This window comes from Haliaeetus albicilla, chromosome 25, assembly GCF_947461875.1.
Source record: "Haliaeetus albicilla chromosome 25, bHalAlb1.1, whole genome shotgun sequence".
NCBI classification, from domain to species: Eukaryota; Metazoa; Chordata; class Aves; order Accipitriformes; family Accipitridae; genus Haliaeetus; species Haliaeetus albicilla.
In genome coordinates, this window is record NC_091507.1 from 15,608,454 (window position 1) to 15,623,975 (window position 15,522).

Below are 15,522 nucleotides of genomic sequence, written 5' to 3' on the forward strand. Positions count from 1 at the left end.
CTGCAAAACACAGTCTAACCACTTGTTCCCCTCAGCTGCAGTGCACACCCAGGCCCTAGAGCTGCAGCAGGGAGGGAGCGGTGGCTTTTCCACTGGGAATTCCAATCAGGTTTCTCCAAATTCAGAATCTGCTCAGCTGGGCAGATCCAGTTGCTTTCTAGCAGCTGGCTATACCAATGTAAAGTAGCTGAAAGCACTCAAGGCAGCAAAAGCATTTCTGCACCCTAATACCCCAGCACTTCAGAATATGTAACATATTTAAATGAAGCAGGAAAGTACAGTTACCCCATTGTAACAGAAACAACTTGGGCACACCAATGGCCATAGTTAATCTATAGCTAGTCAAGCTACTTCCATGTAAAAAAAGTTGCAAGCACATGATACAAAACCTAAAAATGATTTAGTACTTCCCCCAAAACAGCAATTTATCCCTAGCAGAATCAAAGTGAAATCCATCGCGCAGCTTGGTCATCTGTGCACCACTGCTATAGAGCAAATTGCTCTGGGTATATACCTTAACGTATCATTTTTCGCATGTTCACAGCCAATGTGATTTGTCCCACACCTTCTCAAAACAGAAGGAACGCTGATTCTTTCCATACCTGTGTCCTATTCGGAGAAGTCTCCTTCCCATAACCCTGCATCCAGCCAGTGCAGTACATAAACCCCAGCATCCACATTAGCTGGATCCATCCTGCCCATTTCCTCCATCAGCTATCATCTGCCTCTTCCTCACAATTGCATTGGTTTCTTCAGAGGAAAACCTGTGACGTGTCTAAGCAATATGACCTCAGAGCAGTGATGGGCCATGAGCTGCCCATTACCAACCAGGGACAAGATCTCAGGATTGCAATCAATAGTTCCATGGAAAAAAATGCACTTGATCCTTTGCAAGGGCCCAAAAACCCAACTCCAAACCAAGTGTAGGCTACTATTTGGAAACAAAGAGGGGTAAAAAAGACCATCATAGCATAAATCCACAGTGTCCCTATCTTGGATATTTTGAGCAGTCCTGGTCCTTCCTGCTATAAGGATGCAAGAAGATGACCAAATGTCCTGATAAAAGTTATAGAGACAGCTTCCATGCAATGATCGACCGGAGTATGTTCCAGAAAGGGCTTTAGGAGCATCATGGAAGCATGCAGTGTTGAAATTATAAAGGCCAAAGCTAGGCCGGAGTTGAAACTGGTGAGGGATGTGAAGGGCAATAACAACATCTGTGGGTACATCAACAGCAAAAGGAGGACTAAGGAAATTGCGGCGTTGCTGCTTAATGGGGCAGAGCACCTAGTGGCACAGGACACACAAAAGACTATGTCACTGTCATCGCTACTGGCAAGGTGCGGTCTTGGGGATCCCAGATCCCTATGGGTAGTAGCAAAGCTTGGGGGAGAAAGGTGCTGCTCACAAAAGAGGAGGATAAAGTTATGGACTACTTAGATAAACTGGACATATGTAAGGCCATGGGATCAGAGCACTGAGAGCTGGCCAATGTCATTGTGGGGCCACCTTCTGTCACCTCTGAATGATCATGGTGTTCATGGGAGCTCCCCAAGGGCTGGAGGCGAGGAGGATCTGGGGAACTTATGGCTGATCAGCTTCACCTGAAGCTCTGGGAGGTTATTTCCAGACTCAGTAAGAGCAAGAAGGTGACTGGGGACAGCCAGCATGGATTTACGAAAGCAAATTACGCCTGACTGGCCTGAGCACGTCTGTGATGAGAAGACTGGCTCTGCAGGCAAGGGGAGAGCAGAAGATGTTGCTTACTTGGACTTTAGCCTGTGATGTGCTTCCCCATAGCATCCTTACGGTCAAGCAGGAGATAAGGACTGGACATGTGGGCTCTGCAACAGAGCAAGGGAAAAGCAGCAAGAGAGTGCACCTTCCAGATCCAGTTTTCTCAATGTTGTTATTTCTAACAGGAAAGCTCATGGCACAGTAAATTTCATCCTGAATCTGAAATTTTAATACATCAAAGTTGGCAGGTTTTGCTACTGTGTGGGAGAGAGCCTCTGGATCAGAAGTCTGTGTTCATTTCAGTGATTATTTTTAGATTAATATGATGTCCATCTGAGCACAGCAATGTACCCTGCTTTCAGACCACACTGAAGTACAAGAGTACTTCATTCAGTCTTAGTATTTCAGTTATGCATCTGCCCACTATCTTGTGAGTACCAGGACTCTGTGCGCTGATTTGTAACACTGCAGTTTAAGCCCATTGGTCTTACCAGCTATTACCCTGTAACATACACATTAGGCCTTCCAAAATTGTGCTAAAAACTGTAATGGATCTATGTCTTCTTAGAGATCTCAAACGCAGATTTCCTGGCACAGAACAAATACTTGGCTTCAGTATCATGCTTTTGAGAATTTATGTTTATGGTTTTAACAGCTTATTCTAGCATTTAAGAACTTCTCATGCTTCTAGATTACACTTTTTTTTTTTTTAAATGTATACTCTTTGCCAGGGTAGAACCACCTCTATTTAATTTCCTTTATTAAGGGATAATGTAAAAAAGATTCAGATCTGTTTTCCTTTTTTCTTTCTACTTACTCCTCCCCGCCCCACGCTTGCAGCTCCACATATGTAATGCCTAAAAAAAGTCAAAACCCCAAAAGGTCAAATTTTGCACGTGTTGCCCAATTTTGAAATTATTTGATCAGCCTGCTTTCAACACTGACCTGCCAAAATGCAAATTTTACTTGTGCTTTTAAAATCCCTCAAAAAGCATACTTGCAACGCATAGGCCTGGGCACAGGTAGGGGAGGGAAAGGGAAGAAATTACCCGGGAAGCAAGGGAAAAATTATTTGTAGGGGCAGATGAGCGAGGCAGGCTTCAGGCAGGGCTGCGCAGGACCAGCGGGTTTCTTGCCCACCCTTAGGGCCTCACGCCCAGGCCTCGCTGCTCCCTGACCCTCCCATCCCCGCCAGCCAGTGCAGCCCTCCGCAGGGATTTGGGTTTCAATAACATCGGGCTTTTGGTGACCTAAATTTACACCGTAGCAGCCCTCTGCCCACCTGCCCGCCCAGCCCTTGCTCTCCCCGCCCTCTCCTCCCTCGCCTGCCAACGGGCCCGACGCGGCTGGGGTGGCCCGGCCGGACGCCACCTGTCCTCGCGTGCCTCGGCCGGCGGCGGCACCAGCAGCGGCCACATACAGCTCCAGCGCAGGCTCCTCTCCAGAGGTCACCGGCCATTCCCCTTCCTCCGCTCCCTCCCGCCGGCCAGCCCTGGCACCCTGCCCACATTAAACTTGATAAACCCTGGGCGGGCTGCCATGGGGCCTGCCGGACGGGCCTGACACTGCGGTGGCGGGGCTTGCCGGTGGCGGGGTTCGGTGGAGACCTCGCCGAGGGGCGAGAAGGTGGCGGCGGCTGCTCTCCTTGCCCACAGCAGCAACAGCCCCTCGCTGCGCCACCGCCCCCGGGCCGTGCGTGCGCCTCGACGGCTGCCTGCTCGCCTGCCTGCAGCAGGGCGTGCGTGCGAGCGGGGTTGTACGTGTGCGTGTGCACGTGCAAAGGTATGTTATGCGTGTGCGTATACGCGTGTGCGTATACACGCGTGCCTGCGCGCCTGCTGTGTATCGATGCACATGCACGCGCATGTGCGTACACCATGCGCGCTGGTGTACACACGGGCATACGTGCGTGCCTGCGGACACGCAGGCCCCTGCGGACATGCCTCCGTACGTGTGTTCATGTGTACGTCCCCTGGCAGGTATGCCTGCGTGCACGTGCATATGTACCTGCGCGTGCCTGTCAATCCGCACACGTACATGTACGCGTACGCGAGCACACGTACGTGTATGTGTACGCGAACACTTCCTTAGGCGCGCGTGGGCGCGTGCCCCCAGCAACCCCCCCGCGCCCCGCTCCTCCCTCCTCCATCCCGCCCGGGGCTCGCCCCCGGGGCCTGCGCAGGCGCATGCGCGTCCCCGGGCTCCGCCCCGCTCGCGCGTCACCGCCCCGCCCGCGCGCCGGACTGACTGCCGCTCCATAGGCAGGGAGCCCCCTCGCCCCCCCGCCCGGTCGCCTCGCTGCCCTTTTCCAACATGGCGGCTCCCGCCTCACGCACGCCGACGCGCAGGCGCCGCCTCGGCTCCCTTCCGTCGGGCGCCGCCACTGAAAAAGGCAGGAAAAAACCGGCCTGGGAACTCTATGGTTTCGCGCGGTGGGTAGCGTGGCGCAGCCGCCTCGTCCGCTCGCTCCCCCCGCCCCGCCCGCGTTGCACGCCGGGACGCACTGGGTCCTCCTTCCTGCCCACCCCCGCCCGCCGCGAGCCCTCCGAGCTTGCGCCGCGCCGATATCCGCGTTGCTCCCAAGATGGTGGCGCGGGGCTCGGGCTGAGAGCGAGCGAGCGAGTCCGCGAGAGAAGGCGCGCCCGCGGGCCCGGCCCGCCCTCCCGCCGCGCCGCGGGCCTCGCCAGGCCGCTCGCCTCTCCCTTCCCCGCCTCTTCCCTCCCCCCCCCCCCCCCCCCCAGGCCGCGGCCCCGTCTCCTCCGCCCCGGGGCCCCGACGGCTCCACCGGCAGCAGCAGCAGCAGTAGCGGCGGCGGCGCCTCCTCGCCTGCGGCCCGGCCCCGAGCGCAGCGCGGCCCCCGCATGAGCCCGGGCGGCGGCGGCGGGAGCGACCGGGAGCAGCAGGCCGCGGCGCCCAGGTCGGTAGGCGCTGCGCAGTGCCCGGCCCGGGGGAGGGCCGGGAGGGGGGATGGCGCCCGTCCCACGCCGGCCCTGAAGGGGAGGGAGCCGGGAGGCGGCCCTGCCCGCTACCCTCCGCCGGGGAGATCCCCTGCCGGGGGTGGGGAAGGCGCCGGCGGCGGGGGTGCGTGGCCTCGGTGGTCCTCTTCCTCCTCCCCGTGAGGCGCATGGGTGCGGGGCCGCCGCGTCCCTCCCCAGGGAGGCCAGGCGGGTGGCTCCGGGCTTCAGCCCGGTCCCCGGGGAGACTGGCCTTGCTGGGCGACCTTGGGTGAACCCAGCCTGCCCCTGCCTCAGTTTCCCGGCTTGGCCGAGCGGGGCAGCGGCGGGGGGCGCTCCGCGGGGCTGCTGTGGGCATGGGGTGCTCGGGTGCCTTCGGCACGGCCAGCTCTGACAGGCGGGGAGGTGCGGCTGTGTGAGGTGCTGCGAGGGTGCATAACTAGTGTGCAAGGCCTGCTTAGCAAAGTAGGTACGTTCACTTGCTCCCGTTACCTTCTGTCCAGTCTGATGAGTTGGATCTGCTAACCTGTGAACAGGCTGCTTTGCTGATAAATGTCATCTGTCACTCCTGACTGCAGGACTTCCTGGGTTTCAGTTTTTAAGCCCACCTGCGGTATTTCTTTTAAAGGAACTCTGGGTTGTTATAGCTCACAGTCAATTTGTAAATCAGACGTCTGAGATGATGTGGGAAGAGATTAAGAAGTTACTGCTGCTTGGGAAACAAAACGTGTTCCACAATTCTCCTTTAAGTGGCGAGAACCTGTAATCTATAAACTCATAGTTATGCCTTTTTTTTCTCTCCAGTTAATGGAAATACTTGTTTATGTTTCCTTCTGCGTAAGCGGTGTTCTAATTCTGGGACAAAGCCTGTGTCATACACATCACTACAGGGATGGTCCCTCTGTGTCTGTGTGGAAACTTCCCTACCTCAGTAGGAGTCTGCAAACCTGAGGCTCTGTGAGAATCAGCTTGTCAGATTAGTTTACCATGCCTCTTGCACGTCTACCAAAAAGTTCCTCAGTGGGAAATTGTACCCGATTTTAGCTTTGATTTCCTAACAGAGTGAGGCCTACATGATTGTATTGTCAGGTCTTTTGTTTTTGTTTTTTGATTGGTTGACTGGTTTGAAAGGGAGAGGTCTAAAAGATAAGATGAAGTTCCTAGTTCATGCAGATAGCATTTGGTTAGAGAGAGATTCCCCGCTAAGGGAGAAGCTACACTCTTAAGTTTAACCGCGTTTTTAGACATCTGTGACTGGGTGGGAGAATAATGGAGGTGGTGAGAGTTACCTCTTGATAAGAATGAAAACTGCTGGAAAATGGGCTTTACTGTTCTCACAAACTGCTTGGTTTGGATGGTGGCACTAAATACTCTGTACCCTTTCATTTTGGAAACAGTTGAAGGTACTTGGCTTTTAAATTTGAAGATTCTGTGTAACTCAGAGTTTAATGGGTGTGTTGAATTGGAAATACAAAATGTGCATTACCAGTCTGCTATAGATATTTGATAGTTTTCCTCACATACATTTGTCTTTTAGAACAGATGCAGTTTGCAGTGCTTATGACTTGTTTTCGTAACCATAATGTTCTGTCAGTTTGAGACAGACAAACCTTGGCAGAAAAGCTAGGCCACTGCTTAGGTTTATAGGGCTGAAAAACACCTTTAATTTAAATTATTTCCATGTCATATTACAGATACTTCATCTCTCTTCTATGAATACCTTCCATTCCACTCTAAATGTCTCCTATTTATTGTAGCATCTTTCGTACTGGAATTAATGAAGTTCTTTTTCTGTTTACCAGGGTTGTTTGCTATTTCTCCTTACTGGAGTATCCTGAGTATCTCCCAAGAATTTAGAAATAAAAGCACCAAGCTAGATGGCAAAATAAATGGTTTGATTTGTTTGGTTTTTTTAAGGCTATGATTGTGTGACCGTGTAAAAAAGGTGACTGAAGGAAAGGCAGGCTTGAAAAAGCAGAGGTGTTTAACTTTCTCACATCAGTCCAGGTCCTCTTCAGAACTCTAACATTGTGTGGGTTGGATCCTGCTTTTAATAGCAAACAAGACTTTTAGTCTTTTTTAATTACTGCCGCTGCTTAAAGACATATGTAAATGATGATTCTTTTGTGAATGAGATTTAAAACTGTGTGTATATGTTAAGTACATCTAGGGATGCTCTCAGCTTGTTAGGGTCCCTGTTAGAGCACCTTGAGATTGTCCCTGTTCTAATCGACTTGAGAAAATAAAACAGGTTCTCTTTCTTTTCATTTGACTTCACTTTTTGTAGGAGAAAACCTGCTTCTGAAATGTGAAATGACATATGTACCCCAGTATAAAATCATGTTTATTTCATTACGAATATGTGTTTTGTTGATGTGTTCTTCACTAGTTCTCTGAATTCACAGGTTCTACTTAAGCAAATACATAACTGGGGGGGGAGTATCTTTGAGTCAAGTTGTAATAGTTATAAACTTGTTTAATTGTGAGCATGTTTAAGCATATAACATTTTGTATAAACAATGATTAGTGTAGTATGTTATATGACACTTATCATGGAACAAATTTAGTGTTTACATTTCTGTAAATATGTATCATCTTAGATTTTCTATGCAGGATTTTTTTATATATATATATGTACTATACTTTTTTTTTTTCCTCTGCTACTTTCGGTTTCAGTTTACTTAGTGAACGTCCAGAGAAAATTCATCTGTTTTTTAAATGCAGGAAATGTCTTTCGCCCTCCCCACACCAGTGTAGTCATACACTGGAAGATAAAAGCCCCTAATTCTTAAAAATAGAACATGCAATTGAGGGACAAGGGGAGAGAATTCCTAAAGTATGTAGGCATATATCTCATTTCCAGTGTCAAACTTTTTCTAGTACTGTGGGCCAGGTCTTTACTTCATTTTAGTTAGTGAATTGATACTGAGTTTTAAACAGAGGAGGTACGCTTTACACTTTTTCTGAAGTATCCAGTATATTTAAGATAGCTATGAGTTTATAGAGGAGCAATGTTGAAAGGTTTTCTGTCACTACCCAAATTCTGATTTGTACATGGAAGGAGAGGGGTAATACATTTGCTGTCATAGTCTGTAACAAATAATTTAGAATATGATGTTTACTTTTTAAAAAAATAATCTCCTCCTCCCTGCCTGCCCCCGCTCCCCCAGGAAGGTGCTGTAAGCTTTGCTAAATAGTTGGTTCCCACAGACAGCAGCAATGAGCACATCACATATTTGAAGTGACTTTTGTCACCTTAAATATTTTAACATTTACTGCATTAATTTCATGTATTTATAGGCAGTGCCTGACAACCTTGTAAGGCTGTATTGCCCATGAAAAAAAGTTTGGGAAAAAAACCTGATTCATATGAATAGTAATGTGTGTAATATATCTGGTTGGTTAGCAGAAAGTAAGCAAATACATTGTAAAGGTAATATTTTGTAACAAAGCAACAGTTCGGTAGCTATACCAGCTGGTGAGACATTTCTTCAGGAAAATAACCTCATAGGAGAAATAGAAAAAAGGTAAAATCAAATAATGTTGCGATCCAGGATTCATGCTTGATAACACGTGGCCTAATAGCACTTTAAATTGCTGTTTTTGAATAGTTCCACTTTCTTGTGGCTAGGAGTGACAGAACTTACTGACAGAATAACTTACTGGTTGCAAAATTACATTATAAATTAAGTATTACAATAGTGTTCTGTCTCACAATACTCTTATGAATGAGTCTCTTAAAGGAAGCATTAACTACTTCTTACTTTTAATAGGTTGAGCCTGCTTCCCTGTATTATGCAAACTGCTGAATGGAGGAAGGGGGTGGAAGTCAGTCTTTACCGATACTCTTTCTGTTACCATCCTGCATGGTTCTTTACCCATGTTTTACAGAGTGGTGAAGAATTAGGAGAAGCTGCAGTTGTTCAGCTGAGTGGAACTAAATGGGTGGCTTCCCTTTGGACCCTCACTTCACTGTCTTAGGTAAGAGGGGTGACCTGCTTCTTTTGAAGGCGTTTCCTTAGAACAGAGTTATATGTGTTTTAAGAGAAACTTCTAGTTAGTGAAGCAGAGGTTTAGAGACTTTTTTTTTTTTTGATGGCTTGAAAAGGATGTTCACAGTATGTAGCTCTTCAAGACTTTTCATCAAAAAGCATTACTGTTTGCATCCATCCAGATAGCTTTAAAAACATGCTCTATGTTCACATATTTTACCTTTGAGAATCGTGCTTATCTTGTGTAGTATGTCAACAGTGGGACTGTCCTAGGGGTGAATTACAGCAGTGGTGGTTTAGCACAAACTTGAACTGATGTACCAGTTGGCTGCTTGATACGGAGGGCGCTTTTTTTTTTCCATAAAATCACAGAATGGTTTGGGTTGGAAGGGACCTTTAAAGGTCATCTAGTCCAACCCTCCTGTAATAAGCAGGGACATCTTCAACTAGATCAGGTTGCTCAAAGCCCCATCCAACCTGGCCTTAAATGCTTCCGGGGATGGGGTATCTACCACCAATCTGGGCAACCTGTTCCAGTGTTTCACCACCCTCATTGCAAAAAATTTCTTCCTTGTATCTGTCTAAATCTACCTTCTTTTAGTTTAAAACCATTGCCCCTTGTCCTGTCACAACAGGCCCTACTAAAAAGTTTTTCCCCATCTTTCTTATAGGCCCTCTTTAAGTATTGAAAGGCTGCAATAAGGTCTTGCTGGAGCCTTCTCTTCTCCAGGCTGAACAATCCCAAGTCTGTCAGCCTTTCTTCATAGGGCAGGTGTTCCATCCCTCTGATTATTTTTGTGGCCCACCTCTGGACCTGCTCCAGCAGGTTCCTGTCTTTCCTGTACTGAGGACCCCAGAGCTGGATGCAGTACTGCAGGTGGGGTCTCACCAGAGCAGAGTAGAGGGGGAGAATCCCCTCCCTCAACCTGCTGGTCATGCCACTTTTGATGCAACCCAGGATACGGTTGGCCTTCTGGGCTGCAAGTGCACATTGCCAGCTCGTGTCCAGCTTTTCATCCACCAGTACCCCCAAGTCCTTCTCTGCAGGGCTGCTCTCAATCTACCCATTCCCCAGCCTGTATTTGTGCTTAGGATTGCCCTGACCCGTTGAGCTGTTGACCACTACCCTCTGGATGCGACCATCCAACCAATTCCTCATCTACTGAACAGTCCACCTATCAAATCCATATCTAGTCCAATTTAGAGAAGGATGTTGTAGGTGACCATGTCAAAGGCCTTACAGAAGTCCAGGTAGATGACATCCATAGCTCTTCCCTTGTCTACTGATGTAGTCACTCCATCACAGAAGGCTACTAGGTTGGTCAAGCAAGACTTGCCCTTGGTGAAGCCATGCTGGCTGTCTCCAATCACCTCCCTGCCCTCCATGTTCAATCCTTGTGTGACATAATTTCAAAGCTGTGACCTAAGTAACTAAATAAGACAAAATTAAAGTGTATCAAAAACTGTAAGGTACAACATCTCAATTTGAAACCCAATGGAAATTTGGTCTTGGTGGGCCTTGCATCAACCAATGGGATCACAAGCAGAAGATCATGGAACCTGTATTTGGGTTTGGTGGTTGTTGCATAACTCTCTGGCAGCGATTAGTCCACATGGCTTGCTTTTCTTTCTGGTGTCCTGTGAGGACTGTGGCAGGACTTCTGCTGTCTTGACTGAACTAGAGTTCTAGGGGTGAAGGTAGTTCTTCATATCTCCTTTGCAGAGGAGACCACACTCTTGCTCCCTTTGGTGGCCTTCTTTTTGGACTTGTTGATACTTCCTTGATAATCATTACACCAAAGAAATTGGTGAAATGAGGAGATTAGAGTGACAAATAAACACCCCCTCTCCCTTACCTTTAGGAGCTGCACGCAGGGGAGGCACAAGAGCTATCTCTAATGTGTTGCCAAGCTCGTGCGGTGTGAGAGATGCCAGACTTGTCCAGGCAGCCGGGCTCTGGTATTACTTGTGTACTCCTGCCCTGGTATGCTCTGTGGGACCCAGGTTGGAGCAGCTGCAGTTCAGCAGGCTTGCAGTGTTAGAGGGTAGTTGAATGGCTCTTAAAGGAGCTGAACTTCTAAAATGGGCTGCCAGTCAAAATACCTCAGGAAACACTGCCATAGTTGTAGATGAGTTTTTCTTTTGCATTATGGTTAGTCATGTGTTTGAGCCGATTAATGCTTAAAATATTTTGATTTTACAGTACAGTATTTTTCATTTTCTTAGAAGGTATCAAAAACTTTTACAAAGCTAGATAATACTGAAGAGGTCTATTGCTACTTCAGAATTTCTATTTCCAATATGATGTTTTTACCTTTTATATTTGTATAGCCGTATTCAGATGATAATTACTTTTTATTTCATAGTGAAATCTCATGTCCAAAGTCTTGGTGATGAATATTGTGGTTTAATATGTGTATATACCCTATTTTATTTTTTAGAAAGTCCCAGGTATGCTAGCATACACTGGCTGTAGTAGCAGCACGTAGATGTGTTTCAGCTGTTGTAGCAAAACTTGCCTGTTGTGGACCATAGAAATACACCCATACAGTCCACACAACCTGCAAGTCCCATCAGAGTTCAAGGACATAGGAGGTCTTAAGAGAGTGTATCGCTTCTGTGAAATACTGGTATTTTTTGGTTGCAAAGGTTGAGCCCTTTATGTTGTAAGGTGGTGATAAATACTCCACTTGCATGGTTCCTATGACCTGAATATCTTATTGAAAGAAGGATGTTTGTGAATACTTGTTTTTTATTTGGCTAATGTTGTTATAGTAAGAATGTCAGCTGTGGAAGAAAATTATTCTTATTTTAACTTATATATTTGAAATTGTGTGAGAGCATCTATAATACTAGGTAAAATACCTACCATGTTCTTTAGAGTAGTGCTCTCCGAATTCTTTCTTCCGCTCCTGTCTCGTGGCAGTTATTGCAAAAAAAAAAAAAGTGGAAAACATTGTTTAAGCGCATGATGGAGGTGATTTCGTGATGTCTTTCATCAAGCCAGACATGAGTTGCAAAGTATTTTTTATAATTTATAGTTCATTTCTTAAGTATTTTGCAGTTCTGTATTCTACAGTTTGGTTAATTCAGTGGCTTACCATCTTTGTTAATATCATTCAGTGTGCCCTGAAGTCTCTTTTTGTTATTGAAAATGTGTGACAGTTGTAAACAAGCAGCTCTTTTGGCTCTGGTCATGTGACAGATCAAGATTTCTTTATGTTGAGTGGAAGCAATACTGTTAGCCATGCTTTTAGTCACATTTGTCGTTTGCATTTTTTTTAGGTAGGTGTGGCTTAATGCTAGTTAATAAAAATACTAAAGGTGGATGTCAAAGCACATCTGACTTCATTAAATTATTTTCATTCCTTTTAGACAAGCATTACAGATTCTGTGTTTCATTTTGTTGGTGGTCATGTAGCCTTTGACCAAAATTTTTTAGTAGACTGCTGAACTCCTGCTCTGCCTTGGTGGTAGCTGGTGGGGGGAGATTGAGGAAAGAGAACTGGAAGTCCAGGAGCTTCAGTTTTGTGCTGTTGGAATTACTTACTCTTCTGCTGTTGGCTACGTGTTATTAAGCAAATCCCCTGTCTCCATCTCCTCAGCTGTGGTCTTATTTCTTCCATAAATTGTACTGTCTTAACCTACATAGCTTCAGTTATGTTGGGAACCTTTGTTTTCTTTTCTCCTATTGCTGGGCAATAATCATAAATCCCTGATAGATGTATTTGTGATACATTTTCATGCTGTGCTTTGTCCTCTGCTTATACTCTGTGCACACTGAAGGCTGGTGCTTTTGTACCTTAGAGGAGAGTGACTGAATTTTATATAGGTGACATTGCTCTTTGCGTGTACATGAACAAATATATACATTGGAGTTTAAGCTGGAAGTCTGGTGATACAAGGTGTGAAAATACTGGTCACGTTTGTCAGAATACTTTAATTGAGTTCACCTAATGGCATCACTGTGAATGAAGAATTATCCTTTAATAGAATATAAGATAAATATTCTGGATTTCTGCTGTTGGTATGGAGTGGATGGGAGCTCTGTGGTTTGACATCTTTTAAGACAAACCTGAATGTACTCTGAAGGTAACCAGATCAGGATTTCCTCCGTGGGAACTCTGATCTATATCGGAGATAAGCCTAAATCAGCTGCATTGGATTTGATTGTTCTTAATAGAGTTTCAGAACCAAGAAATTAAATATTAAATCTTCACAGTACTGAAAATGTGATACTCTGTGCCAAATGAGTAACTGTCTGGAAAGTAATTACTAGATTTCTTTAGTTATATATATGCCTGTTTCTGTCACTTTTTCCCCTGAAATTGTTTGTGCTTTTAGGTGTTTGTTGAAAATGTTTGGAGTATGTTTTAGTCATGTGTCCCTTGTTAATTATAGCTTCCCTGAAAATGAACCATTTGTAGAAAAGCTTACCAAACTCCAGCAGTTTTGTGCAGCCAGGACAAAGATGCAGTTCTATCTGTGACTTCTTTTGAGTGTTGGTTTTGTTTTGTTTTTTTTTCTTATTGTAAATACCAATTCTTAAAAAAAAAAAAGGGGGGGGGGGGGAGGAGAAACCTTGCCAGAATCTTCCAGAGGAAGGAAATGGATATTTGTAATGAACTGGATGAATGGAATTGTAAAACTCTATTGCATCACTACAGAGGAAAGAATAGGGAACGTTGTGTGTATGGACTTTCTGCTTTTGTAGTTTCCCTAACATACTAAGTATTTTCTGTTGTGGTTTTTATGGGAAGTATGATTTAGTTTGGGAAGTCATATGATCTAGTTTTAGGTAGTCCTGCGAGGAGCAGGGAGTTGGACTTGATGGTCCTTATGGGTCCCTTACAACTTGAGATATTCTATGATTCTAGGTGTATGTTTTCCTTGAGTTGCAAACTTGTGAGTAATAGAAAGGCCATTCTTGAATGTATCGTTTTGAAGTTGTATTGAGCTTCAGATTGGTATGGAGCATAGTACAAAAACTGAAACGTAATGTTTTGCATTATAGGTACAAGAACTGTAGAAGTCCATTTTAGAATTTGAAAGAACAAGTTCCGGCAGCTCTGGAAAGATATGGTATGTTTATGTTTTCACTTATGTTGTGTGTATGCTAAGAATTATAATAACAAATAATTATAGTTTTGTTCCCTGATTTAAAAAAAAAAAGTTGAAAACAAATTCAAGAAGAAACACACACATTCATTTTTCCCATGTTTTTTCGACTGTGATGTCTGTTACTTAGGTATAGTTCTCTAGATAACCGAGTTACTTGATTTTTCTTGGAGAAAATGAATACTGATGATACAACATTGATGAATTCCCTTTTAATTTGTTTTACAAGCTCAGCATCATGCTGCTACCATCCATCTATTTCTTCATGGACTGGATAAGAATTGGTGCTGTTTCTGAATGTTTGGGTTTTTTTCCTTGCTGCTGAGCTTATTTATAGTGAGGCTTGTACAGTTTTTAGGTATGACTTGAAAAATAAGTTCAGAACTACTGGAGAACTTAACCAAAGATCAGTGTAAGTCAAATTTGCAAGTTGGAATGTTAGGAAATACAGAAATGTAACCTTTATTAGCAGTGTTAACGTGAGCCAGTGGCACATGGTATCTCTTTTTGTCTAGGCTCTTAAATGTCCAGCCAGCTTAAAAATATGTACATGTATTACAGCAAGGTTGGAACCTTAACTTGTAGTTATTTTAATTTCTGTTTTCTAACTTTATTGTGGTGTAGTCCTGTGGAGATACCTGCTAGCATGGAGTAAGTGCACCACTCTGTAGTGTCTCTTAAGTTCTGTAGTTCTGCAACTTGGTACAAAGAGAATTTTTGAAACTTTTTGCATTGCTGCATTCAGAAAAGCAATTCTTGTTTTAAGTTCATTTTTCTACTGAATTAAATAGGTCTGTTAATGCATATATAAAATTGTACGTTATTACTGCAACAACTGCTTCTAAGCTATGTGTGTACTTTAACAGCTTAAATTGTGGGGAAGAACTCGGTAACTGCTGATAGAAGTTTTATATGCCATGGGTTTACATCTAGATTTTTATTTCGAAGATAATTTAACATAGGAACATACTTAAAGTTTTGAAATCTCAACCTCGCAGCAGGGTTGTTGGGTGTCTTTTTTTTTCTTTAAGTTCTGTTTCATAGGAAGCTATAGACAGGAGCTAAAATGATTAGTTCTAAGCTGAAACTTTAAATATAGTGTATGCTAATTAAATACTGTAAATCTCTTAAAAAGCTATAATGTTACATTATCACAATCCAGATGTTCCTGAGAGAATTGTATAGATTGGTCCTTTACTCTAGCAGGCATCTGGCAGGTAGTGTATATTCATTTTTGCACCCACAGCACCACTGGGACCACCCACCTGCTTCTTGCTCTCCAGTTCAATACCAGTTGTGTGTATGATGGCTCTTCTTCAAACCTAAGACATTATTTCTTTCTTGCTGTTATTTCTGCTGGCTGCTTTTTTCTGAACTGCTTGCCACTGTATATGCGTAGAGTCTTTGTAATGGTATGTGCTTCATAAATGGATGAAGAATTCCCATCTAATCCCCCACAACTTGTGGGTAATGAATACTAATGGAACATCAGAAAAGCTGAATGTTATGCTACAGAATTGCATGATTGCTTGGTCTTAATATATAACTATATATAAACAAACATGCTGGTGACACTGAAGAACTTGGGGAACAGAAAGGTGCTTTACATGGAAGGCTGCATGAAAGACAGGTAGCAAAAGAAAGCAAAATAACAAAGCATAAGCAAAAGGACAGGTAGAATAAAAGTTTAAATATTAAAGCTGAAGTGAAGCTGTAAAACT

General features: G+C 44.6%; 1 protein-coding gene across 6 annotated transcripts in view; it reads left to right on the top strand.

Moving 5' to 3' along the window:
- The first annotated feature begins 4,225 nt into the window (after positions 1–4,225).
- The window catches only part of UBE3A (ubiquitin protein ligase E3A), a 53,761-nt gene continuing 42,464 nt past the window's right edge, over positions 4,226–15,522 (top strand). For 2 of the 6 annotated variants that reach the window (XM_069769992.1, XM_069769995.1), the window contains exons 1-3: positions 4,227–4,654; positions 8,465–8,672; positions 13,698–13,765. The gene's annotated coding sequence lies outside the window, so the exon portion shown is untranslated. Of the gene's footprint in view, positions 4,655–8,464; positions 8,673–13,697; positions 13,766–15,522 lie in introns of all 6 variants that reach the window. The other 4 variants (XM_069769994.1, XM_069769996.1, XM_069769993.1 and 1 more) reach the window with 3 other exon arrangements.